Source organism: Lissotriton helveticus, chromosome 3_2, assembly GCF_964261635.1.
Source record: "Lissotriton helveticus chromosome 3_2, aLisHel1.1, whole genome shotgun sequence".
NCBI lineage: Eukaryota > Metazoa > Chordata > Amphibia > Caudata > Salamandridae > Lissotriton > Lissotriton helveticus.
This window is the reverse complement of record NC_136062.1, coordinates 419,888,425-419,915,841: the sequence shown is the minus strand read 5'-3', so window position 1 is coordinate 419,915,841 and position 27,417 is coordinate 419,888,425.

The following is a 27,417-nucleotide window of genomic DNA, read 5'->3' as shown; positions in this document are numbered from 1 at the left end:
ACAGCAGAAAAGACTGCGCCTTAAGTGGCACAGTCACCTATCCTGGGAACCATCCCAAAGGGTAAGCATATAGTCAATATTTTATGTTTATCTTGAGGTACTGTAAGGGGAAGCACTGCTTCAATCATATTTGTTCATTGAACTATCCAGAATGGAATTTTATTACATTTGTCTGGAATTTTACCCATAATTGCATTGATAATTGCAGGACTGATTTGTGAACATAGATCAAATTAGGCTTGTATTAAGGTTAGATCTCACTGAGGAATTGATAGAATCAAGTACATGCAGATCTATTAGCCCCTGGATATCTATCTTCAGGTGCAATACTATTAATAAAACATATGAGAAGGATCGGGATAAGTGGCAGGTTAGAGAAAATCTCCAACTATCAGCAGCAGTCTGGGAAACTATAATTATATTCAATGCTACTTTATTGAAAGGGGTAATTTTAGAAGAATGCAATTTTATGCAAAATGGCTATTATATAGAACTCAAGCGTTTTTGCATACAATATGCCCTCAGATACCCAACTCTGTGCTCAGCAGGGGGTGGTGGTAGTTGGATCCGCATTATTTGGCGCTGCCCAAAATAAGACAATTTTGGGTTGATATTGAGAGGTACTGTTTTCACAATTTAGAACTGGGGCCGCCATAGATGCTCGGACCTCTGCTCTGGAATATTCCCCTGATACGAACATTAGTATCCTACAGGAGAAAGGAATAATCATTATAGTATTAGTCACCAGATCTTTAATATTGCAGAATTGGCAGATGGAAATTACACCAACGTTCCAGCAATGGTGGACCAAAATATGCAGAATTGTGGAACTGGAAAAAAGATGTGCTTTAATGTCAGGCTCTTATTCTAAGTATAAACTAGTCTGGTAATTGATTGGATAAATAATGGGAAAATGGAGAAAAACTAAATAAAAATGCATTAATCCTGGAGAATTGGGGGCAATGTGGAAATGTGCAATACTTATTAATGATATTTATTATTTAGAGTTATTAAGAATATGGTTTTGGGCTGTAAGACAAACTGCTATTCTCTTTTACTAAGATGAATTTTCATTACATGATACCAACTTTGCAGACAATGTGATTGGTGAGCTCTCTGAATTAAAATATAAAAAAAAAATAAAAGGACTGATTTGTAGTACAGCAGTCAACTGTAGTGGTCTTGCTAGAGCTGCCATCAAGCTGCATGAAACAAATTGCGTTATGCATCTATATAGCCTCATTAAACTATTGTATAGTGGCACTGGCTCATTAGCATTGAGATAATGTACATAAGGGTATGAGGTATAGGTAGCCAACTCGGGGCAAGTGGCTCCTTCACTATTAAGGGGTTCTGTGCAGACATGTGCCAGCACATGTACCAGGGCGTTTCAGAACCAATGTTGATGTTACCAAACAGATAGTTGTATTTCTGGCTGCTGATAAACTTTGTATTGAGTCAGGGATGCCACGTTAGTGTACTTATGATATATTTATGTGCAAGCATCCACAGCTAGGAAATATTGACCCAACAATTAAAGACTTCCAATTATTGGAATTGTGGGATTCAACCACAAAGGTTACATCACCACTAACATTGCCTTGTCCATATAAATCGAGATGTGCATGGACTGCAGGTCTGCATCTATCAGCTGTGGTGCCGCCATTACTATCTAAGTAAATATGGACAGATTGGAAAAGCTTATATGAGTACCCTATTAAAGGTTTAAGCTTAAACAACCAACTGTTAAAATCTAGATACAATCTCTAACACCCCGGATATCGCCGGTTGAGTTCTATAGGGTACTAAGGGTACACACAAGTACTACTCAGGAAACCTGTTAAATAAGTACCTGACTAAAGTTCGTAGCGCCATTTTGCATGAATTCTGCTGGTTAGGCAGGATTGTGTGTTAGGAAGACAGGAGGTCAGAATGTATGGACTGAGCCTCTACTACATAAGTCCCTGTCAACCCAATCCTGGCCAGCTCACAGTGTTGCATAGCGTTTTAGGACCCTAGTGTAATTTTACTGATTCATGTCCTTATATAGGTATAATTCACACTACCCTTATAGAGGCATAGAAATCATACCCATATTTAGACATAGCCCATGCAGTCAAAATACAGGCATGGCTACTTCCACTAGTTCCAAAAAGCCACAACGATTTCTTGGAAAACTCGGCGTCAGCAGTCAGGGACATCCCCGTTCTTGAATATTGATTTGTCCTAGAAATCATGGCGTTTTCAAAGAACTACCGTTCTTTGGTGACGTTATTATGTCCGACTTTACGTCAAACCAGGTTCCTTCAAGGTATAAATATGCCTACACTTGCCCTAGCAAACACACAGTGGTATGGAGGAGTTCGACTATCTACTTACTTACAGCAAGTGCCGAAGGAAGCCGACCCTCCAGCTGACGCACTGACAGAGAGGCTGCTTTTCTCTCGCTGAGAATCCAGCTCCAGTGTTTCCAAGCTCCCCTTGCGGGGTGTTGGGAAATCGAGTCCGGAGACAGAGATACCAGACCTCCTTCATTCTAAAACCAAGGTACGGAGCTGATAAGACCCTAAGAGAAATCTTGGATAGATTCTTGGCAAAGAAACTAAACCTTTACTACAACTCACTTACTTCCTCCCTCATACTAGACTTAGGTTAGGTGTATTGGGGTAGGCGTATTTTAGAACCACCAGTTGAGTACTTTTAGTCTTTGTTATTTATGTATGTATTTTATGGCTTAGAAACAATACCATGATTTTACTGTATTATTTTATAATACTCTTCTTGCTGTACGCATTATACTTTACAGCCAGTATCACGATTGTAGCAGTTCATTTCTTCTGCATGAGAAAGAAGACTGTTCAATAAATACTTTTATTGAAAACGCCCTATCTATTGTTTCCACGACTCTGAAGATACGTTTTATGTTGGGGAAACAAAGTTGCCATGTTTATGCGGTTGTCAGAAACTAATCCCTTCTCGTTTATTCGAGAAAGTTTCTAGTGACCTCTGAGCTAGCTGGCTCTCACAATTAAGTCTCATACATTCGATAGAGACCTAGTCAACCTAAGTCCTACGTCACATCTATAGGATATATTATTTCAATGGGCAGAGCCTATTGGGAATAAAGGGCCTACACTACATGGCGCCCAATGTTTTTCTAAGGCACTAATTTAATGCTAGATACTAGAGTAACTCAGTCGTGCTTTTCACAGAGAGCACCTTTTTTCCCGTAATAAACTCCAATAGACGTCTGGAGTAGGTTGAAGGATACAGTGTTCCAAAATATTGTGCACCTTATCTTTGTTTCCTTGAGGCTTGCTCTGCAAGGCTTTCAACAAAATGTCGCAAAGTAACACCGAGAACAGTGGACCAGGAGGCAATAACGCAACTGGGGGAACTGCAACTGCAACCAGACCGGGCTTTGACGTTACAGGGTTTAATGAAGATGACACGGATGCAATAATCATCCCGGGAAAATTTAAGAAAAACTATCACTATAAAGCTTATAACAAATTGCCTATCATCGTGAGGGGGTAGGGTAATTTTTGTCATAGAGGCACACGAATATCGCAGACAGTGGTATTCTATTACTAATGGATTATCTTCCCAGAAGCAAATCCATTAACACATGTGTTCCACTTCTACAAAGTAGAGGTACCTCCAACGGAATACGTTCCTTTCGAAGACATTGAAATTCCATTAACAAACCAAGAGCATGGACTCTGGTTTAAAGGCGCCCTACAAACATCAGAATCTCGTTACCAGGCTCGATCCAATAGGTAGACCAGGAGCAACTTGTCCGGTACTAGCCAGCTATACAACACATCCTGCCATTGAACGAATGACAGGTCCAGAACTATTAGTTCAACTAAAACAATTAATCTAAATACATAGACCATTGGTCATGCGGACTCTAACAGTCCAACCTCCTATAAGGATTCCACAGCAAACCCCTCACCAGGAGAACAAAACAAAATTACACCACAGACTATACAATCAGTCATTGGTAAATTACCGGCAAAACGGGAACAAATTCCATTCAGGATACCTCACAAAATTACTCAAATAGAGGCAGTATTTCCAGATAGTACACCTCATGAGAAGCACAAAATTCTAACAAACTGTTTACCAATGGGGATCGCACCACACCTGGAGGACTGCGACACTTGGGGCACAGTCTATGCTGCAATATACACAAAAACTCATGGTGTGCTGTCTATGGCGGTAGTACCAGACGTCCTGAAACAGATTCAAAATGAATAAGGGGCAGAGCCTGCTTTAAATCTGGGTATGTAGTTACTTAAAGATTTCAAACAGGTCTCAGCTATAATATTAGCCAATATTAAAGGTGTAGCAGCATCCATGGTGATCCGCCATAAAATAAAAGAACTTGATGTAACTGAGCAACCATATGAACTTGCCAGAATAATAGAAAAATCCTATGAAGAACTAGGTAGAGATAGTTTGGATGGGAAACCAGTTAAGCCTCAACTAACAGAAAATCGTGAAAAAGTTTTTATTAAAAACACTTTCACTACTCCTAAAAAGAAGTGGGAGAATACTAAAGAAACTTCTAAACAGAAGCGTTCTCAATCCAGAGGTAGGTCTCCTCAAAAGGAGCCCTCTGAAAAGAGGTACAACCTCAGGAACAGGGATCATTTGAGAAAACCTGACAGATATCAAGATACTGATACACGTTCCTCTCGTACCTTTCAGACTTCCTCACAGAAATCGGAAAGAAGAGGACGGTCAGAACAAAAGGAAGAACGTGTGAGGTCCAAAGATGATCAACACTTTCCAAAAAATAAGAAAACGCAATTCACCTAGAAGAAGGTAGCAGGTATAAAAATCAGACATGCCGAGGATCTTAAGGACACAACTCAAGAACAGGGAGTGGGCCCAGACAATGCTGGACATCGCAGCAGAAGTAACCATAGCTCGCAAGATCCTGAAGGATCATCTGGAGACAGTGGACCTGAATGAGTACATTCAAGTTGAAACTGCAGAACCCAGGGTTAGTATACCCCATAAGTTATATGAAGTAACATTCTGGATGGAGGCGGACATAACTAGGAAAATAAGAGCACTCTTTTGGAAGAAGCTCTCCAAGGGTTATGACATTCTTCTAGCTGAGAAAGACTGGCCACCGAAATGTGTCAGGGAGTGGCCACATGGCGAAGACATGATTATGCCAGCCTTCTCTAATCATATTCTGTTTCATAAAAAATATACTTATGCCAGAAAATGGGCTGTAGCCCATGCTCCAGCGTGATATAAAAATCATGTGGGATGGGATGAAGATTCTCCTAACCATAAAATCCAGTTACAAAATCAACCAACTGCTCAGAGGCAGTATCCAGTTAAGCAAGAAGCTAAAAAACAGGTCAGGGAGATCTTAGATCAACTTGAATACCAAGGGGTGATTGAAACATTCACCTCGTCAATGAGCAATCGTTTGTTTCCTGTATCCAAACCAGACAATACCTATTGTCTAGTTTTGGACTACAGACATTTAAACTCTTGTTACAAAACATTTACAGTACAAAATGCACACAGTGCTGCACTGATGAATAACATTGTGTGCAAAAAATATAAAACTACATTAGATATTTCTAACGGTTTCTTCTGCCAAAACATTGCACCTCACAGCAGGTACTTGACCGCTTTCTCAATCATGGGGACACAGTGTCACTTCTGTCATCTCCCTCAGGGATTCAAGAATAGTCCAGGGTTATTTTCAGCCAGAGTAACAGAGTTACTACAAAGGTACGTTGATGAGGCATTATCTTATGTTGATGACATCTATCTAACAGACGATGACTTGGACAGGCACTTGAACAGAGTGAACACCATATTACTTCTGAAGGGTATAAATTCAACTTTAAAAAGTCAAGAATTGCCCACCTCAACGTCCTATTCTTAGGATATGAATTATCAAGTGAAGGCAAAAACCTGTATATGGTGGTAGTGTTTCTCAGAGATGAGAAAACGTCCGCACATATGAGTGATACAATACTCTGAACACGTATACGTGTAATATTACTTCTACAGTTTCAAATGTGAGGTGCTCTGTTATCCTGTCAAACACTCACCACCAGGAGTGTTAAATTAGCAAAAAAATAAATTTTCTGCTAATGTTAAATTGCAAGGAAGAAAAACAGGCATTGATCAGGCACCCTCACAGGAAGTGTAATGTTCCAAGTACTAATCACAATTTTATAAGGTACAGTTCATTAATAGGAGAGAGATTTCCAAAGCACGGATCCAGAGTCAGGCGTTAGACTTCAAATCTTTTATTTTATATTCATTAAAATTATTTCCAGCTTGTCCTGCCGACACGTGTTTCGTCTCTATGGAGACTTTTTCAAGGCTGGAAGTATAGAAAAAACTAAAATCAGTATTTACAAAATATACACAATACATATACACTTTCATGAGCGAGCAAACACAATTATTTATATACATAGAAGCCTAACACCTATATACAATATCTAAAGGTGAAACCCACCTTGTAGAGAAACCACAAAACACAGAAATGGCATATCAGTGATCATATTGCAAACTTCCATAATTATCATAGTGTATCATCTTGTAGTTCAAAATACATTCAGAGAAACAGTATGTGCTAATAACCTGTGAGTCATATCATAAATAAAGTCCCAAATAAATCTCCAAATTCCGTGACAAACAATTGAGAATAAACCTAGTTATGTTATCAAAGGAATCTGGATAACAAGGTCAGTCCTACATATCTGTCTCATTATTATCTATCCACCAGATCCAAATAAACCAGAAAATGTTCACAAACATACCCAAAAAGACGGACAAGGTGTACTGATCTCAAATACCACGAGTCTTGTTATATGGAGAAGTGGATATGTCCAAGTTATACAGTCACAACGGCAAAGGTATTCCTGAAAAGGTTTGAGAATACCAGAATAGTCAAATTAGAAGACATTTATTTAAGCAAACTCTCAGTACTAATGATAACAGTCATAATTAAAGGACATACTTAAGAACAAAATATAGTCCACGGTCTTCACAATCCAAATCTTATAGGGTAAGTGCTGGCATTCGGAGCAGTAGTCAGAGAATTTGTTTTAGGACAGATGAACCTAAGGATATTGGCAAAAGATTAGGTACTATAATGCTCAGTAGAATCTCAAAGCCATTTAGACTAGATCATGTTTCATCTTAAGTCATAAAACCCTATATGTTTACAAGGTAAGTGGGTTCATGCAGAGAGGCATATAAGGATCTCAGTGAGGCATTTACAGTATTAGTACGTAGTTCATGAGGTATAAATAAAATGTTCAACCATATCATCATACGATAGGTTGATAGTAAAAGAACCTGTAAGCAATGGAGTGAACATGTCGCCTAACTATTAATAATAATATAAAGTGACAACCATACAGAAATCACCATATAAAGCCACTTACTTAGTTAATAGTACGTCATATTCCTTGAAGATTGATTCAAAATTCTTAACTTTATATGTTGACCATGATAAGTCACTGTAGAAAACTACGTAGCTTGATGTTCCCGTATATTATTAGATATCCGAACTTACATGTTATTATGACTATGGTTTAGTGTCGTTTTCCATAAATTATACGACCTAAACAGCTCCTATATGGTTGGTAGAATTTTGACGCCTTTTTCTGGTTTTATTTTTCTACAGTGACTTATCATGGTCAACATATAAAGTTAAGAATTTTGAATCAATTTTCAAGGAATATGACGTACTATTAACTAAGTAAGTGGCTTTATATGGTGATTTCTGTATGGTTGTCACTTTATATTATTATTAATAGTTAGGCGACATGTTCACTCCATTGCTTACAGGTTCTTTTACTATCAACCTATCGTATGATGATATGGTTGAACATTTTATTTATACCTCATGAACTACGTACTAATACTGTAAATGCCTCACTGAGATCCTTATATGCCTCTCTGCATGAACCCACTTACCTTGTAAACATATAGGGTTTTATGACTTAAGATGAAACATGATCTAGTCTAAATGGCTTTGAGATTCTACTGAGCATTATAGTACCTAATCTTTTGCCAATATCCTTAGGTTCATCTGTCCTAAAACAAATTCTCTGACTACTGCTCCGAATGCCAGCACTTACCCTATAAGATTTGGATTGTGAAGACCGTGGACTATATTTTGTTCTTAAGTATGTCCTTTAATTATGACTGTTATCATTAGTACTGAGAGTTTGCTTAAATAAATGTCTTCTAATTTGACTATTCTGGTATTCTCAAACCTTTTCAGGAATACCTTTGCCGTTGTGACTGTATAACTTGGACATATCCACTTCTCCATATAACAAGACTCGTGGTATTTGAGATCAGTACACCTTGTCCGTCTTTTTGGGTATGTTTGTGAACATTTTCTGGTTTATTTGGATCTGGTGGATAGATAATAATGAGACAGATATGTAGGACTGACCTTGTTATCCAGATTCCTTTGATAACATAACTAGGTTTATTCTCAATTGTTTGTCACGGAATTTGGAGATTTATTTGGGACTTTATTTATGATATGACTCACAGGTTATTAGCACATACTGTTTCTCTGAATGTATTTTGAACTACAAGATGATACACTATGATAATTATGGAAGTTTGCAATATGATCACTGATATGCCATTTCTGTGTTTTGTGGTTTCTCTACAAGGTGGGTTTCACCTTTAGATATTGTATATAGGTGTTAGGCTTCTATGTATATAAATAATTGTGTTTGCTCGCTCATGAAAGTGTATATGTATTGTGTATATTTTGTAAATACTGATTTTAGTTTTTTCTATACTTCCAGCCTTGAAAAAGTCTCCATAGAGACGAAACACGTGTCGGCAGGACAAGCTGGAAATAATTTTAATGAATATAAAATAAAAGATTTGAAGTCTAACGCCTGACTCTGGATCCGTGCTTTGGAAATCTCTCTCCTATTAATGAACTGTACCTTATAAAATTGTGATTAGTACTTGGAACATTACACTTCCTGTGAGGGTGCCTGATCAATGCCTGTTTTTCTTCCTTGAAGGCAAAAACCTGGCAGCAAACTTTTTTAAAAAGTGTGCGCTGCTCCAAACTCCAAAAACGCTGAAAATCTTACAGTCGATTCTAGGCCTCCTGAATTTCGGAAGAACTTACATTCTAAACTATGCAGAAAGGGTCTCTACGAATTAATCAAACCTGATTTCAAACCCAACTAGTTGGACCCAAAAACTCACCGAAATCTTATGTTCAATACAAACAGACATGTTAGCAACAACACATCTACAAACAAGCGTAAACGTACGCAACCTTGTAATCCAAATCATTCCAGGGAGATGCGGATTCACGTACTTAACCTTTAATGAAGGTGAAAAAGTACCAATTGCTTACAAATCACACTTGTACATACAAGCTAAAATGAAATTCATTTTCAACAGAAAAAACCTGACAGCAGTACAAACTGCAGTAGCAAAAGAGAGAGCTCCCACAGGGTAAACGCATAATGGTCGTTACTCCTGGACCTACCTTAGAGGCAGTGACAAAAGCAAGCATTCATAATGCAAAGGCTCTACATCCAAGATGGATACAATGGGTTTACTCTCTTGATGCAACAGACGTTGAATACGTTTTTGACCCCCACTTGAAAACTCAAGAATTTTTACAATACGTACAAGAAAGTCCTCTGCTGGTTTTGCTGACAGATCCCCAATCTCGGCCCGAGGAACATGGTGGCGGGCTGACGCTGGCCGCGGGAGCTCCGGATCCGACCAGGAGTATGGCCCGAATATATTGACCCTTTTCTTTGATGGCTGATACCTTTTTTTGCGGCGAGAGCAGAGGGGAGACCTTCGCCCGTTGTCGAGGATGTTGGTTTCATTTTCAAATTCTAAATTATCCACTCGAATATGTATACATAATTGATGCCAACTCCGTTCCTTTTGCTCGAATCCCTGGAGTGGGGGATAGGGTAATTCAAACAGGGGACGTAGTTGTGCTTTGATACAAGAAGCACATATGGGAGAAGGTCTGATACATCAAGGGATCTCTAAATCTTTGCTAGAAATAAAGGAGACGTACTGGTGGCCAGGGATGAATGCCCACATTTACGAATTTGCAATTAATTGCGATGACTGCAACAGAGATCGCAACAGAGAACGCAGCCAGATACCTGACTACAGTATAGCCTGCCCAGTACAGACACCATTGTTAGACAGCATTAGACTTTCTACACGCAGACGTCACTATGGACGGATGCGGTCCCACAACTATTAGGACAAGATTCATTTGGATGTGGCCTCAGCGCTCGGCTGAGGCCCGAACTGTTATAAAAGATTTGCGAGTCTTTATCGGCACATACGCAATCGGCAAGCTACATTCTGACCAGGGTCTTGCGTTTAGCTCTCAAGCTTACAAAGAGGCCATGACCAGTATGGGCATTGCATTGTGGTACTCAAGTCCATTCCATCCTGAGGGAAATTCGGTAGTGGAAAGAAAAAAACGGGACATAAAGCAATCTATAACAGCTAGGGTGACGGGTGGGTCAAACATCTAATAAGTGTCTAACATAGTTTATCAATCTGCCAAGAAATTCTCTGGGTGGAATCATTCCATATGAAATCCTTGTTGGTACTAGAATGATAGTCCAAGACCTCGATCGTCATACTTCAGTGGTAGAACAGAAGCCCTTTGATATCAAAGTCCGTTTGGCTGTTTTGCAGGACTTAACTGAAACAACAAGAAGTCTAAGCAACACAATACAGAGGCCAACGACCACTGAAGAAAAACCACCTGTCCCAGCAAGGCCTGTCTGGATTCCAAAGATTGGGGATCTAGTCAGAGAAAAGATCGCGGATAAGAAGGAATTTGGGCCTTCTTACAGAAAACCAGTACCTGTGCTAGCAATCCACGGATCAAGAACAGTGTTACTGCCACCGCTTGCTGGAAGAAAAGAGAACAGGATCGTATCCATGGATCTGGTAAAACCACATCATGTGGCTTATAATAAATAGTAGGCACAGTGGACTCCAAAGATGTAGCGGACGACCAAATCTAGCTACATTCCAAGAAGTTCAAACTGAGAGACTCATCACTTTTGAAGAATCTGCAGTAAGAAAAAAAAGGACTATGCAACAAAGCCATGGAGCTTGTGCCTCTTGAGACCCAAATAACAGTTTGTCAAGACACTCCTGCCTACAATGATATAGCATCTGACTATACTAATATGACAGGGGACCAAGCAGCTCTAGCGATTTCTAGTAATCCTGATGCAATACCAACAATTGACAGAACTGCCTCTGGCTATTTCATCAACTTTGATACGTTTTCTGAGGATCCCAGTGAGCCCGAAACATCACCAGCAAACATAACTTTCAAGGAACAAGTACCAGAACTTTTTCACCAGCTTGAAAATACATACCTGGTTTCACCATGGGTTGAATTTTGGATTGTGTTAGGTGTACTTTTTCTCCTATTTTGGCTCATTCTTGTTTTAAGTTTGGGAAAGCTGATAGATGGAAAATATAGTAAAATGGACACAGCAAGTAAGAATATCAACTTGCTCCTGAAGCCACACAAATCATCTCATCGTGAACAAAGAGACCTATCATCAGTAAACATCACAGCCATTCCTATACCTGGTGGTATAGCACGGAACAGAACTGATTATGTCATTTACAGTCCTGCCGAGCTGTTGAAGATTCCACATCAATTTAAGGTTTCCTTGAGTGACTTTGTTTCACCCAGTACATTTTTTGATTACTGGGACTTTGAGACTGTTAATAATATGATGGCAGCAAAATTTACAAACCATGAATGTTGAGAAGATTCATCAGATTATGGACAAATGTACTGTTATAATCATTATGGTCATCATTACTTCCACAAGTCTGCAAACCTTAGAAATGTTTATACTTATAATCAATGGGAACATTGTCCTACGCCACCAAAGGGTAGCTCAAAAACTTTCTCTGAACAATTTCCATACTTCTCAGGTTTCAATACCACAAATCCGGAAACATCTTATTTAAAAAATGTTAATAAGACAGAAATTAAAAGTATGTTAACTAATACAAAGCAAATATATTCAGCAGCCTTTTAACCTATGATTAGGTTTCGACTTCTGGAAAGACAACATAGAAACAAAAACTGTCTGGGGCACAAAAGACTGGCAAGTGATTGGAATCGAAGCTTTATTTCGAGCCTCTATTATACCTGAACAAATAATGTTTTGAATGACACTGTTCAACAAAAATCCTGTCTTGTCCTAGCCAAGATAAAAGATTTTAAAAAACCGTCCATACCTGTACCTACAGCTGGTAGTTAAAAACACTTCAGAGGGAGGGGTCGACGTAACGTCAATTTTACTTAAAAACAGAACTGTTTGGAAAAAATGGTTAATCTGGCCCACAGACACAAACAACTGTCAAGATAGATTCCTGAACAAGACACAAGGGTTTACAGTAACTAGGCAAGATCCGAGATATCTCCACAGACAACATCCAGGGATAGTAACAACATACAGTGTAGGAAAACTGTGCCTCAATTGGCTACACAAATCTACACTTACAGAGGTTAAACAACACTCAATTTAAGAGACTTCCTACTAGGGCCTAGAAAACAACGTCATAAACGTTTCATAAACGCCGGTATATATGCTGCTTATAATGAAGCATGGAAAATCACACAAATGGAAACTGCAGAACGAATATGAGAAATTGATTGTATTAATTTAGAGAAAGCTCTCTCTGTAGTTGACAAGGGGTTAACAACTCTGTCATCCAGAATTTATTCTTTGGAGAGCATTGTAACCTCTGCCATAGACATAATTGAACAGGACTTGCTCATGTTACAACATGGACAGTCTCAATTGCATTCTATAATAATGCTAGGCTGGACGTTACAAAATCTTCATTCAGGCTATGTGCCTTGGCATCTAATCAACACTACATCATGGTTTACTGGATTTAACCTTACAGATAAACAAATCTTTTTGGCACAAAGGGGAGCAGACTATACGGTGCTGAGCATAGAAACATTGGAAAGATTGCCATTGACTGTTTCTGAGAAACCAGCCATAGAATGGATAATACATGGCACCATTACGTTGCCAGTGACGATTTTCCAGTTTCAGTATTGCTTGGAACACATACTAGCAGGCCTGTATGAAAGGTTGGGTAAAGAATACATAAAGTCAACCTGAGATTTACCATACACACACAAATGTTGGAGTGGGGGAAAATAAGTATTTCTTAGTGATACACAATGCAACAGTGCAATAAGTGGTACACTTTTTTGACAGGGTATTAATTTACACGGAGCCTGTGATGGTTCTTCGACCAACTTCTCCTGCTACCTGCAAGATTCTCCGGCAGCAGCAATAGATCCAATTTTTAGGCAGGTTTCCAATGGGAGCTACATAATGTCGAATGATCACAGCTGTTGTGGAATGATGCAGGAAGAGCCTATCTCGTAACTGTGTCAGCCACGGTCACTTGTTGTATGCAAGTATTGTTTCCTAAAGCGAAGACAGATGGGGAGTCGCCGCTATGGCCTTCAAACAACAACTCTTCTATTCAAATTGATACTTTAAGCAGAATGAAAGCCATTCTTTTACAAAAAACTGTGCCACTGACCTCGTTCAAAGAGACATATGATCTGCAAGTTGCAAGGTCCTCTGCGGAGATACATGCATTATTACCAACAAACTGCCCCATACATTTCGCAGAAATGTTAGGTCCTATCTTAAACATGTCTGATACCAGATGTATTTAAGAAGATTTTTTGGGGACTGTTAGCACCCTTTAAAGCAGTCCTGAGCATATTTCCAAACTTCATGCACTCTGTGTTTAGTGGACTGCCTCTCGTTTTGGGACTCGCAGCAGGTATTTTATTTTTGCTACTTCTGCTTCGATATGGCAAGCCAATCCACCAACGACCCCAGATCACCATGGAGAACACCTTTCTGGCGATGAGGTGTTGTGAGCGCATAATCGAAATTTTGGGCCTGGCTCGTTTAAGAGATCTGTATACCACATGGTTTCTATCATTCTGACTAATCTGGCAAGATTGCATCTTACCTGTTCTACGATGCCTGCTATTTGGAGAAGAATGTGTGCTAGACATCTGTCTAACACTTCCATCAGCGATACCAATGGATGTTGATGCTTTGCTTCGTTCAGTAATGGCTAATGCATTGTGTTGTCCCCAACGGCTACCAATCCTGATGACGGCATTCATGGAGGTCTCACCAGCACAACCAGCTGACGGTGAGATACGTGGACCAACAGGCACACAGGTACCATCTACTGCAAACATTGCTAATGCGACTGACGCTGACGGCAATGCTTTTTATCTGTGTACGATTGATCTACTTAACAAGGTAGTCTAACTTTCACCTACAGTAGTAGACAAATTCTTTTCAAACTTGTTTTCTCCTAACAGCGACACTGACATTTGAAATTAGCACACAGCGTTCTGATGAACTCTGAATTCGACCTTCGTTTTTCAAAAACAAAACTTCTAACTTTATAACTCTATTTTTCTTCAATTTAACTTTTTTCAAATTGAACTTCTTTTTTGGCACAAAGTAATCTGCTTAAAGTAACAGTTTATGTATTCTGTCATGGAATGGTCTCGACCTTTCTTCTGTATTTCAGAGCCATTTCATTAATGTTATCTAATGACTAATTCTGATAAGCATTTTTTCAATATCAGCCACATGCTTTAAATGTAAATATTGCTTTTCTAAATCCGTACATCACAAATGCTTATTTTTCGTGTACAACCATTTCAAATGCATATTATGTGTTTTGGGTAGGATTGTAAACACATCATGCTTTAGATATGTTTTAATGCTTAAAATTTAGTAATATCGAACATAATAAACTGGAGTGGGTGTTGCATAGCGTTTTAGGATCCTAGTGTAGTTTTCCCAATTCATGTCCTTATATAGGTATAATTCACACTGCCCTTATATAGGCATAGAAACCATACCCATATTTAGACATAGCCCATGCAGTCCAAATACAGGCATGGCTACTACCACTAGTTCCAAAAAGCCACATCGATTTCATGGAAAACTAGGCTTCAGCAGTCAGGGACATACCCTTTCTTGAATATTGATTTGTCCTAGAAAATCAGGGCATTTTCAAAGAACTACCGTTCTTTGGTGACATTATTATATCTGACTTTACGTCAAACCTGGCACCTTCAAGGTATAAATATGCCCACACTTTCCCTAGCAAACACACGGTGGTTTGGAGCAGTTCGACTATCTACTTGCCTGACGCAGCTTGCTACAGCAAGTACCAAAGGTAGCCGACCCTCCAGCTGACGCGCTGACTGAGAGGCTGCTTTTCTCTCACTGAGAATCCAGCACCAGTGTCCCTAAGCTTCCCGTGTGGAGTGTTGGGAAATAGAGTCCGGAGACAGAGATACCAGACCTCCTTCGTTCTAAAACCAAGGTACGGATCTGATTAGACCCTAAGAGAAATCTTGGATAGATTCTTGGGAAAGAAACTAAACCTTTACTACACCTCACTTACTTCCACCCTCGTACTAGACTTAGGTTAGGTACATTGGGGTAGGCATATTCTAGAAGCACCAGTTGAGTACTTTTAGTCTTTGTTATTTATGTATGTATTTTATGGCTTAGAAACCATTCCGTTCTTTTACAGCATTATTTTATAATACTCTTCTTGCTGTACACATTATACTTTACAGCCAGTATCACAATTGTAGCAGTTCATTTCTTATGCACGAGAAAGAAGACTGTTCAATAAATACTTTTATTGAAAACGCCCATCTCTCTGTTTCTCTGCACCTCTGGTGAAACGAAGCATGCACGATTGACTGAGTGAAATATCTATCTATTGTTTCCACGACTCTGAAGATACGTTTTATCTTGGGGAAACAAAGTTGTCATGTTTATGCGGTTGTCAGAAACTAATCCCTTCTTGTCCATTCGAGAAAGTTTATAGTGACCTCTGAGCTAGCTGGCACTCACAATGAAGTCTAATATATTCGATAGAGACCTAGTCGACCTAAGTCCTACATCACTTCTATAGGCTATATTATTCCAATGTGCAGAGCCTATTGGGAATATAGGAACTACTCATTTTCCCAGAGTAACGGGGGATTTCAGCAACCTCGACCATGACCCTCTAGTCCCCAAGAGAACCCTGAAAACAGATCCTCCCCTTTTGTTACTCACTCACTCACTCATGCATGTCCATAGTAGACGTTAGAAACACACGAAGGTAGTTTACAATACATTTATTGAAACTATTGTAGTCTATTATGCAGCAAATGTGCTGCAATCAATAGGCAGAAGCAACTAAACAAAGTCATTAGCATTACTAACAGACTGTATTGGACACACAACCCAACAATGGCACATTATATATTTGTCTAGTTCTACTTTTACTATGTGAGCACAGGGATATTTTTGCATTCTCTGTGATTGGCCTAGGACCTCATACCCTATGTATGCAGTTAGGTGGTTCGCATCATCAGTGTAAACTTAGCTTAAGTAGGGCTGTACGTCAGGTACTGCTGTTCTTTAGAGGCATTTCATACACAACAGGAGTGTGCTGGGGCTGGTGTGGGTCCCCACCCCCCACTTTTCTCTCACTACACGGACAAGATCGAGAGTTGGAATAGGCAGAGGCATCTCCTCTGCTCTTGTTCGGTCAATCGATTCATTATAACAGACTAAGATGCACCTACAATGGATGGAAATCCACAGGATTTAACTTAGTATCTAAAAGAAAGGTCATTGGACGACATACACACCCAAGCGCCCCCTATTATACATAAAGAATCTGTGCAGGTGGCACTTCAGCAAAAACAAATCAGAAAGATTGATTTCCCCATTTTGTCTCACCATATTTTAAGATACACTTCGTGTGGTTCAGACGAAGCTGGTACCCTAATTTTTGATACCACCAAAACGTACGTCGACTGTATGTTGGAGAATCCCAGCTCACAACAATGAAAAGAATAATTTTGGATTCACTCTGATGTGTAAGTGAGATCGGGCTGGGGCCAGAAATTAGATATTGTAGTGTAAATGTGTTGGTGTGTGGTTGGAAATAGTGAGTGAATGTAGATTTGGGGATATGAACAGTCTATGCTGTGATGTAATTTTTTGTATTTTTCAGTGTACAATAATTTGTGTTCATTAGTATGTATATATATATATGTATGTCTGCTAGGATACATCAAACAAGATTGGAAAATGAACTATGAAAAGATGATTACAAATGAAAATAAATACATTTTATATTAAAGTGATTGTTGGCCGAGGCTGAGAGCTTAGATTAGAAAGCATGTAGGTCAAGTGGGAATTCTTGCATATTACTTAGATTTTTCCCCCTGTTCTCGACCTACAAACAATTTTCTTAGGTAATCTCTGCCAGAAATCTCCTCTTTGGCCCCCAAGGGGACAGCACACAGTGTATTTGATAAAACTATTTTGCTATTGATACAGTTGTGAGACCATGTTTTGTCCAACAGTTAGGAACTGTTGTAAAATGAGCAAATATAACAGTACACTATGCTGTTTTGTATTCCCAGGAACCATGAAGAAAATGTGTAGACGAAATCCCAAGTTGAATCCCTGAATAACAAACAACATGTACAATATATTCTCTAAATGATGTTGAAAACAAATGTGTTATATGTGACCATGAAGAGCGAGCAGAGACAGCCAGAAACGTGTAAAACGCAAAAGTAAGGGAGAACCACAGTGGGCCCAGAAGGCAAATCACTACAGTATATGGAGCAAGAAACATGTAAAACGCAAAAATAAGGGAGAACCACAGTGGGCCCAGAAGAGAAATCACTACAGTATATGGAGTAAGAAAGTACACCAATGGTTTTGAAAGGTGAACTGTCACCTATGGACTGCAGTACATGTTTCTCCCACGATTAGACTGACAGGAAAACATGACTTCAGCACTACCAGTGTATCCTAACTGCTGCAGCTCTTAAACCTGGTGGCACACCAGTCAAATGAATGATGGGTAAGAATGCTATTCTGAGGGGTTGCCACTAGTTATACATATTGCCAGCCTTCTTTCCATGACTTTTGTCTGTTTGATGTACCAGCAAAAAGTTGCTCAAAATTGGGTCCTGCGCTCACAGTGCCAATGGATAAATCCAATTGATAAATCCTAATCAGGGTGAAACCAGGTTGCTTGTGCTCCAGTTCAAGGGGACCTGGCCTCGCAGTTACGGCTGGACTACTACTACTGTAGCAGGATCAAGGCTGATTTGTATGTGTCTGGGTAAATACTGAGGTGGCATGGTAAGCAAAATAATGATGTGTTGGTATGATGTCCTAGAGATTGCTAATGGTTAGACAAATTGTAAGCATTCTTCCCATTACCTTGTGTGTATATGACTGACATTTTTACCTAATTATACCGTCGCTTTAACCTTTGCTTTTTCTCAGTGAAATTCTAGTATTGTTTAATGTAAAGATTTCTTTTACCATATCCTAATATACTAATGCAACGTGGATGGGTCAACAACGCACCGTGTATGTCCTTCATCTATATGAACGCCCTGGGGTTTGAGCGCAGGGCCTGTAATCAATCCGATATGGGTGGCCAATTGCACATTGGTAACAGACTTTGGCTGTTCGTGGAGTGGGGTTGGGCGCAGGAACTATCCTGTGGCCTGGCCCAGCACTTAATTACCTGCTGGCACCCATGGCCTCCAGTTTTTCTTTTTTTTTTACAGTGCATCATATCTGCGGTTTTGGTGCGGAAACACAAAGGAGCTCAGGCTGAGCGCCATGGAGGAACAGCATCTTCATGGAGCTGCAAAATAAAGCATCTAGCTCTCATTCACTTAGTTTGGCAGCCAAACTAAGTGAATGAGAGCTAGATGCCGAGTCACAGCTTTTTCAAGGAAAGCGAGCGCAAATAATAAGAATTGAGGAAAGCGGTGCCCACATGGTCAGAAAGCGTTTACCGCTGCAACCGATTAGCACACGAACAGCCCAAGCGAGGAATCCCTCAGAGCAGGCTGTAATACAAGACTGAAAATTAACTCCCATTTGGTGGAAACGTAGGATCACGAGCATGATCCAGTAAGATCCCGAAAAGAAAAGAAACTCAGTCAGAACTAATACCTTACCCTTGACCGGCAGCTGCTGGTTCTACAGATATCCCGTATTAAGACAGAGCCCTGATGAGAATCCGTAGAGTTGACATACCGGATTCGAAACGCGTTGGCGTAAAAAGATTAGCCATTTATTGGTAGAATGGACTGAATGAATTAATTTGGAGTCTATTTTTCCTTATTTGAACTGCCTACATTTAACAGTAGTTCATTGATTTATGATTGTCATCAAGTTTATACTTTTGACTCTGGTCTTTTTGGAATTACGGATGATTTTTTCTTCATAGTATGAATATTTGAGTGTATATATATCGGAGCAATTCACTTTGTATAATACAACTAGTTATGTGTATGTGTTTGTGTTGTAAATAATCGCGAATTGCAAATAATTGTATATAAGGTGTACAAAACGATAAGGTGTCCCTTTCATACATCAATACTTTAAAAAAAGACAAAAAACAAACAAATAATAAAAGGGTTTGAGTGATATACCCGAACGAACCAGGAAGTCTCTTATGGTTTGTTCCCTCAAAAATAGAGGATTTGAGTAAGTGTGTGGCCGGCAATTTGTGTACTTAGAATTTATATTAATGGTCCAGCTAGCCCCACGTCCCTGGACCTGACTCCCCCATTCTTCAAACGTCCCAATGCTCAAGGCATTTTGTTGATATCTATCTATCTATCTATCTATCTATCTATCTATCTATCTATCTATCTATCTATCTATCTATCTATCTATATATATATATATATTTTGCATTTTGGTGGAGGATATATATATATATTCACTGAAAAAACATAGGTTTCACAAACGTTATAGTTAGGAATTAGTTTTTAAAAAACCTTTGAAATTCACAAAAAAAACATAGGTTTCACAATCGTTATAGTTAGGAATTAGCATTTAAAAAACCTTTGAAATTCACTGAAAAAACCATAGGTTTCTAACTCGTTATAGTTAGGAATTAGCATTTAAAAAACCTTTGAAATTCACTGAAAAAACCATAGGTTTCACACCAGTTATAGTTAGCTGAACATTTTACTCATACAAAACCATTGAAATTCCCACGTTATAGTAAGTTGGACTCACTATAACTCGCGGGCCCGCAATACACTGCTGATGATGTCACATATTACATCATTCATGACATGGTCAGTGAAATCACTGATGACATCACTGATGACATCACTGATGACATCACTGATGACATCTCAAATGACATCACTGATGACATCACTGATGACATCATCCATGTGATAATACGTTGCACCTCCTCACACTCTAATCTAACCTTGGATACACCCAGTGTTAAATACAAACTACCATTCCTGAAATTATTGACACACCAATACCCGTAACTACATACGCACTCACTGATTCCTAGGTCTACACACATCCACTCATTCACCCATACAATCACTCATACATACAGTCACTCATCAATAGAACACTATCATATCCACTCATACACCTATACAGACACTCACATGCTGACACTCATCCACAAAGTTACTCAAACACCTAGTCAGTTATGCAAAGAATCAATCACACTCCCATTTCCTCAACTACACAGTTATACACAGTAAACCTTACTTATTAAAACATATACTAACACATACTTACTCTCTTTTACAATCACTGATACAAGTAAACATTGATCCATACAGTCACTTACGCAAACACAGGCTCTCATGTATAGTCATTGATATATGCCAACTCTCACATGCACTGCTTTTTACATATGTACTTACTTGGACATGTAGTACTGAGATATTCATTCACTCACCAACACACCCATGCAAACAATCAACCGCCCATACAGTTGTTTGCACATGCACTCTTGAACCTATACACTAAGTGAATCAACTGCTTACACATCTATGCACAGAGTCACACACCTCCCAGCCACCAACACACACACTCAGCCTCACATACAAATACGTGGGCAACCAATCAATAACCCATATAGCCAATCATATAGCTACTAATCAATACATGGAGCAGCTAACACTACAACAGACATGATGATGCACAAATTCAAACAGTTTACTCACTAACCCATGCATTCAGTAAGACACATTTAATCACCCCCTCATACAGTCAGTCACGAACCTACTAAATCCGTTATCCAGACACTCATACACACACTCATTTTCAATATGTTAAACATATTTTAACTTTACAGAAACACACAGACACTGGATGATGTCATCAGTGATGTCATCAGTGATGTCATTTGAGATTTCATCAGTGATGTCACTGACCATGTCATGAATGATGTAATATGTGACATCATCAGCAGTGGATTGCGGGCGCGCGAGTTATAGTGAGTCCAACTAACTATAACGTCGGAATTTGAATGGTTTTGTATGAGTAAAATGTTCAGCTAACTATAACTGGTGTGAAACCTATGGTCTTTTCAGTGAATTTCAAATGTTTTTAAATGCTAATTCCTAACTATAACGATTGTGAAACCTATGTTTTTTTAGTGAATTTCAAAGGTTTTTTAAAAACTAATTCCTAACTATAACGTTTGTGAAACCTATGGTTTTTTCAGTGAATTTCATAGTTTTTTTAAAAAGCTAATTCCTTTGTATATCGACTTTCTAACGTACTATTTTTTTTATTATTAGCTGTTTTTTACAACAATTAATTATATATATTTTTTAATTTTTTTATTTGTTTAATGTATATATATATTTTTTTTAAATGTTCCTGGTGCGCTCAGGGTGCGCGCACCGGTAAGCTCTCCCGATAGCGCACCAAGAGCGCTATTTCTGCGTTCGTAAAAAAAAATATGTATGAAAAGTAAATATGAATGCAAGACATAACCATACTTATAAAAGCAGTGTTTTTGATTTACAAAATGAAAATGATTTTACATTTCCGTAAAGCTATCAAAAAGTCACTCAGGCGCGCCGCGTAAGCGCCCCCGGAAGCGCCTACGTTCGCGCCTCATAAGCGCCCCCGGAAGGGCTCCGGTGCGCGCAGCGTAAGCGCGTCAAGTCATGTGACCTTAAAATAACTCTTGTCATTGGTTGCTAACAGTTTTTTTTACAAAGAATGAAATCCCCACCCATTTCCTTCACTTCTTCTTTCACTTTTGTGACTGCAAGACCTGTCTTTTTGCTCTTGGATCTTTGTTGGATTACCATGGCTGCCAGAGCATCCAGCAGCGATGATGACACAGAGGGATTTATTGATGAAGAGGTTCCTCAGTCCAGGGTGAAAGAACACTTCATATGGAAGTTTTTTTCCATTCCAGATGATAACAAAAAAAGTAAATGCTCCAAAGGTGGGGTGCAGGATTTGTCACACTGTCCTGTCACGGGGTGACCCCACCAAAAAATATTCATTTGGAAACTCCACCATGATTCGCCACGTCGAGAGGAGGCACCCCCAGAACTATGCCCGGGAGAGTGTCAGGGCTCTGGCACGAGAGGCTCCCCGGGATAGTGCCTCTACTTCAACCGGAGGACCAACTACATCGGTGAGGGGGCGTTCAGAAGAGCTGATCCCTAATATTCAGCCTGATTTTAATGAAGCAGTAATTAAATGCAGAAAATGTGATCAGCTACTTTGTTATGGGGAACAAAGTGTTATGCTCATGGTTCGAGCATTAGACAACCACCGCTGCCGTCCCCAGTCCTAAATTTGATTATTATTTTTTGCTCTTGTTGAGCAGTTTCCCATTCCCTGTTTTTGTTTTTGTTCAAAAAAAGGAAAAAAGAAGAAAAAAAAAGTTATTTTCAGAACTACCTCCAATTCTCATCAAAGAGCTGTATTCTTAAAAAAATGAAAAAGAGTAACTAAAGTGGAGTGCAGTGAGAGAAGAGAGGAAAATGAGTGAGAAAGCAAAGAAAGGGACGAGAGGGGAAGGGAAGTGAAGTAGGGGGACTGAAAGAAGGTGAGTGGGGAAGGAGAGTGAGGAGAAGGAGAGTGAACATGGGGAATGTGATAAAAGAACGGTGGTGTGGAAAGGTAAGAAAAGAGCAGTGATGTTTAGGAAAGAGTGGAGATACAGACTGGATAAAGACAATTGAGTGTGAGACAAGGTGAGTAAGGCAGTGAAGAAACAGAGAAAGTGAAAGAAAAAGTAAGAGTAGAAGACTGAAGGCCTCATTTATGAGGCCATGCGTCACTTTTACGCCGCCGGTGCGTCACTTTTTGTGACGCACCAGTGGTGTAAAAAATGCACCTTGTTGAGTTATATTTACAAAGTGACGCATCTAGGTAAATGCGTCACTTTGTAAACCCCTGCGCCACATTATACCTTCGCCAGGTGTAATGTATGCAAAGGGGGCGTATTGACACAAGAGAGGGTCGTAGAAGTGACTCAGTGAAATCTATGATATTTCACTGCGTCACTTTTAGGACACTGTTGCGTCAAAATCTTGCGCCTGCCTCACAGCAGGTGTTAGACTGACGCAGGCCCTTTCACATGGGGCTGGCCCCATGTGAAAGGATGCATTGCTGGAGTTGCGTCACTTTTGTGACACACTCCAGTAATGCATCACTTTTGCGCTTACAGATACGTCAGAAGTACTGACGTATCTGTAACTCCTTGCGACATAATGCGTCATACATTAAATATGACGCATGAGTAGAAGACTGAAGGCCCCATTTATGAGGCCATGCGTCACTTTTACGCCGCCGGTGCGTCACTTTTTGTGATGCACCAGTGGTGTAAAAAATGCACCATGTTAAGTCATATTTACAAAGTGATGCATCTAGGTAGATGCGTCACTTTGTAAACCCCTGCGCCACATTATACCTGCGCCAGGTGTAATGTATGCAAAGGGGGCGTATTGACGTAAGGAAGGGTCGTAGAAGTGACGGAGTGAAATCTATGAGATTTCACTGCATCACTTTTACGACGCTGTTGCGTCTAAATCTTGCGCCTGCCTCACAGCAGACGTAAGACTGACGCAGGCCCTTTCACATGGGACTGGCCCCATGTGAAAGGATGCATTGCTGGAGTTGCATCATTTTTGTGACACACTCCAGCAATGCCTTACTTTCCTCTAAACACTCTACTTTATTTTTGTACTCTATTTTTCACACTGTTTTTCCCCGTGGTGCGCTCAGGGTGCGCTTACCGGAGCGCACACCTGGGAGCGCTCCCAGCGCTTATCCCGTGAAAATAAAAAAAAAAAAAAATGTGTTGCCCTTCAGGGTCCTTCTAGGCCCCCCTCAGAAAACCTAGGGGGTCAGGGGGTTTCTACTCTGCCCCCTTTTAATTATTTCCCCCTTTCTTTTTCACCTCTCGTGTCTCGATTCTACCGAGACACAAGATGGCGGACTCTCCGGACTGTTTAGAATGTTGACAGACACCCGACAGCCAATCAGCTTTCCGCTCGCGCACTCCCTAAGCGCGCCGGGTGCTCCGGGTGCCAGATATATATGTGTTTTTGAAGTTAATTTTCAAAAAAACCACTGGAGCAATTTTCACCAAACATAGCAAAGGGACATCTGCCTACGAGTCCCTACAATTTTGCCAAGTTTGGCATAATTCCGTTCAGCGGTTCCGGCTGTAGACTTGTCAGACCGTCCTATGGAAATGAACATGTGGAAACACTCCACGAATCCCCCCGAAACTTCCAGGGAAGGAGCGGAGCGGAGCTGGCCAAAATTTTGGAAAATTACACACAAATTCCTCAACCGGCGCCAGAGTTCCCAATAGAATGTTGCGGATTTCCTATGGTAGCCAATCCTAACTATAACTACCTACTGGCGACCGCCAGTAGGTAATATATATATATATATATATTACCTACTGGCGGTCGCCAGTAGGTAGTTATAGTTAGGAATGTTTTCCATAGGGAAATCACAACATTCTATTGGGAATAACTTTGGCGCCGGTTGAGGTATCTGCCGGGAATTTTCCTCAAATTTGCCTCGTGGCGCTCCGCTCCTTCCCTGAAAGTTTGGGGGGGATTCAACTAGCGGGGTCCGAGATAAAAGGGGGGTCCCAAAACGTGTTTTCCCCATGTTAATTTCCATAGGGCGGTTGGACTCACTTTTAGCTCGAACGGCTGAATGGATTTTCACCAAACTTGGCAACATTGTAGGGACTGGTAGCCCGATGTGCCTTTGCTATGTCTCGAGATATGTGCTCCAGTGGATTTTTAGTAATTTAGGTTCAAAAAAATATATATATCTATAAGCGCGCCCCGGTACGCGCACCGGGGAGCGCACCAGGCACGTACCGCGAGTTTGCGCGCGGAAAGCTGATTGGCTCTTGGGTGTCTGTCAACATTCCAAACAGTCCGGAGCGGCCGCCATCTTGTGTCTCGGTAGGATCGAGACACAAGAAGTGGCAAAAACAAAGGGGGAAATGACCATAAGGGGGCAGGGTAGACCCCTGCTGACCCCCTAGGTTTGATGTGGGGGCAATAAAAGGTCCCCGCGAAGCAAAAAAAAAAAATCGATTTTGCGGGGGGAGCGCCCGGTAGGCGCATCGGGGAGCGTACCGGGGAGCGTACTTTGGTGAAAAATAGTGAAAAAAATTAGTGTAAAATAATCATTTTGAGTGATCAGAGGTAGGGTAGCTAAGAAAAGAGCTTTTGGGTTCTGTGCCTGATTTAGGTACCTACAAGTACATCCCACACACATCCACACGCACACACCCCACACACACACCTCACACACCCACACCTCCACCCACACCCAAACACCCCACACACCCACACACACACCTTACACACCCACACCCCCACCCACACCCACACACCCCACACACCCACACCCACAAACACACCTCACCCCCCCACACACATACACACACACCTCACAGGCACAGCCCACACATCCCCCACAAACACCTCCCCCCCCACACATGGGGAAAACTCAGTGAAACAGTAAAATAATAATTTAAAGTGCTTAAAGGTAGGGTAGCTCTGAATAGAGTTGTTGTGTTGTGTGGGTGATTTAAGTACCAGCATGTAGGTACAATACAGAGTCTTAAATTCAATATACACCGTCTCCTCTGTAGATATATTGCATGTTGTTACAGAAGTTATTGTGGTATATGTAATCTATACCATAAATCTCAAGGTTTAAGTGTAGATAGCGCTTTGGTGAACATTGGAAGTACTGTGTTTAAAGAGGGTATGGCATATGTGGCATTATCACGAGTCAGAACTTTATCAGGATTGTACTTGATTGAGTGTGATGAAACAAAGATTTGTGCTGATCTAGATTGTGTTAAAGAATACAATAGGTTAAGAAGAGAGTATGCTCCATATTTGCCTCAATATCCTCTGTTTGAAAAACGTGTGGTAGGCCGAAAAAGAAGAAATGAGAATAATTGCAGTGAGGTAGTAGCAAAAAGACAAAAAGTAGATGAAACTGTAATTGTAAGCAGAAAGAAAAAGGATTCTGTTGAAGATGTTGTTGGATTTGAGTTTGAAAACAGTTCTGGTGTCAACTGCTATGCTAATGAGAGTGGTTAATGTTGTTTTTTTTCTTCAAAATTTACAAGAACAGATTGTTGAAAATCGAGATCAAACATTCTGCTGTTTATTGAATTCTGTGTTTGAGAAATGTAGCAGTGATAGAGCAAACATTGAAATGTTTCAGAAATTCGAAATCTTCTAGACATATGTTCTGGTCAAAATCAATTTTCACAGAATATTCAGCAGGATTGTCAGGAATTTTTAATGTATATGTTTGATGTTTTGGAAGATGAAGGTGTAGATATAAAAAATCTTTTTAGCCTTTCTTATCAATGGCAGCATGACTTCGACAACTGTAGTTTATCAAGTAGTACTACAATAGACACTGAAAGATTTATATATTTGACTTTACCAGACTGCAAATCAGTGTCTTTTAATAATCTAGTTAAATAAGCTGATCACAATATGGTGTGTACCCAATGTAAGTCTGCAATGCTGTCCACATTATTTTTACAAACTTATGGTAAATATGTGATTTTATTGTTCCAACGATGTAGACCTGATGGAAGTAAATTGTCAACTTCTATTAAAAATTTTGTGGCTTCTCAGTTATCAATTTCAGGAAGAACCTTTGCAACTGTAGCTATTATTTATCATGACGATCCTTCAACAACATCAGGGCATTACACATTTTATTTAAAATGTCGTAAAGGTTGGACCCAGTGTAATGACAGTCATTTGACTTTTAAACAACGTTTGCCTTTTGACTTAAAAAATTCATACCTAGTGTTTTTAGAACCAAAATTTAAGTAAAGGTAATTGCCCTATGAAGACGGGAGCAGTTAATAAAAGTTAGTTTGCTGTTTAAAATTATATTGTGA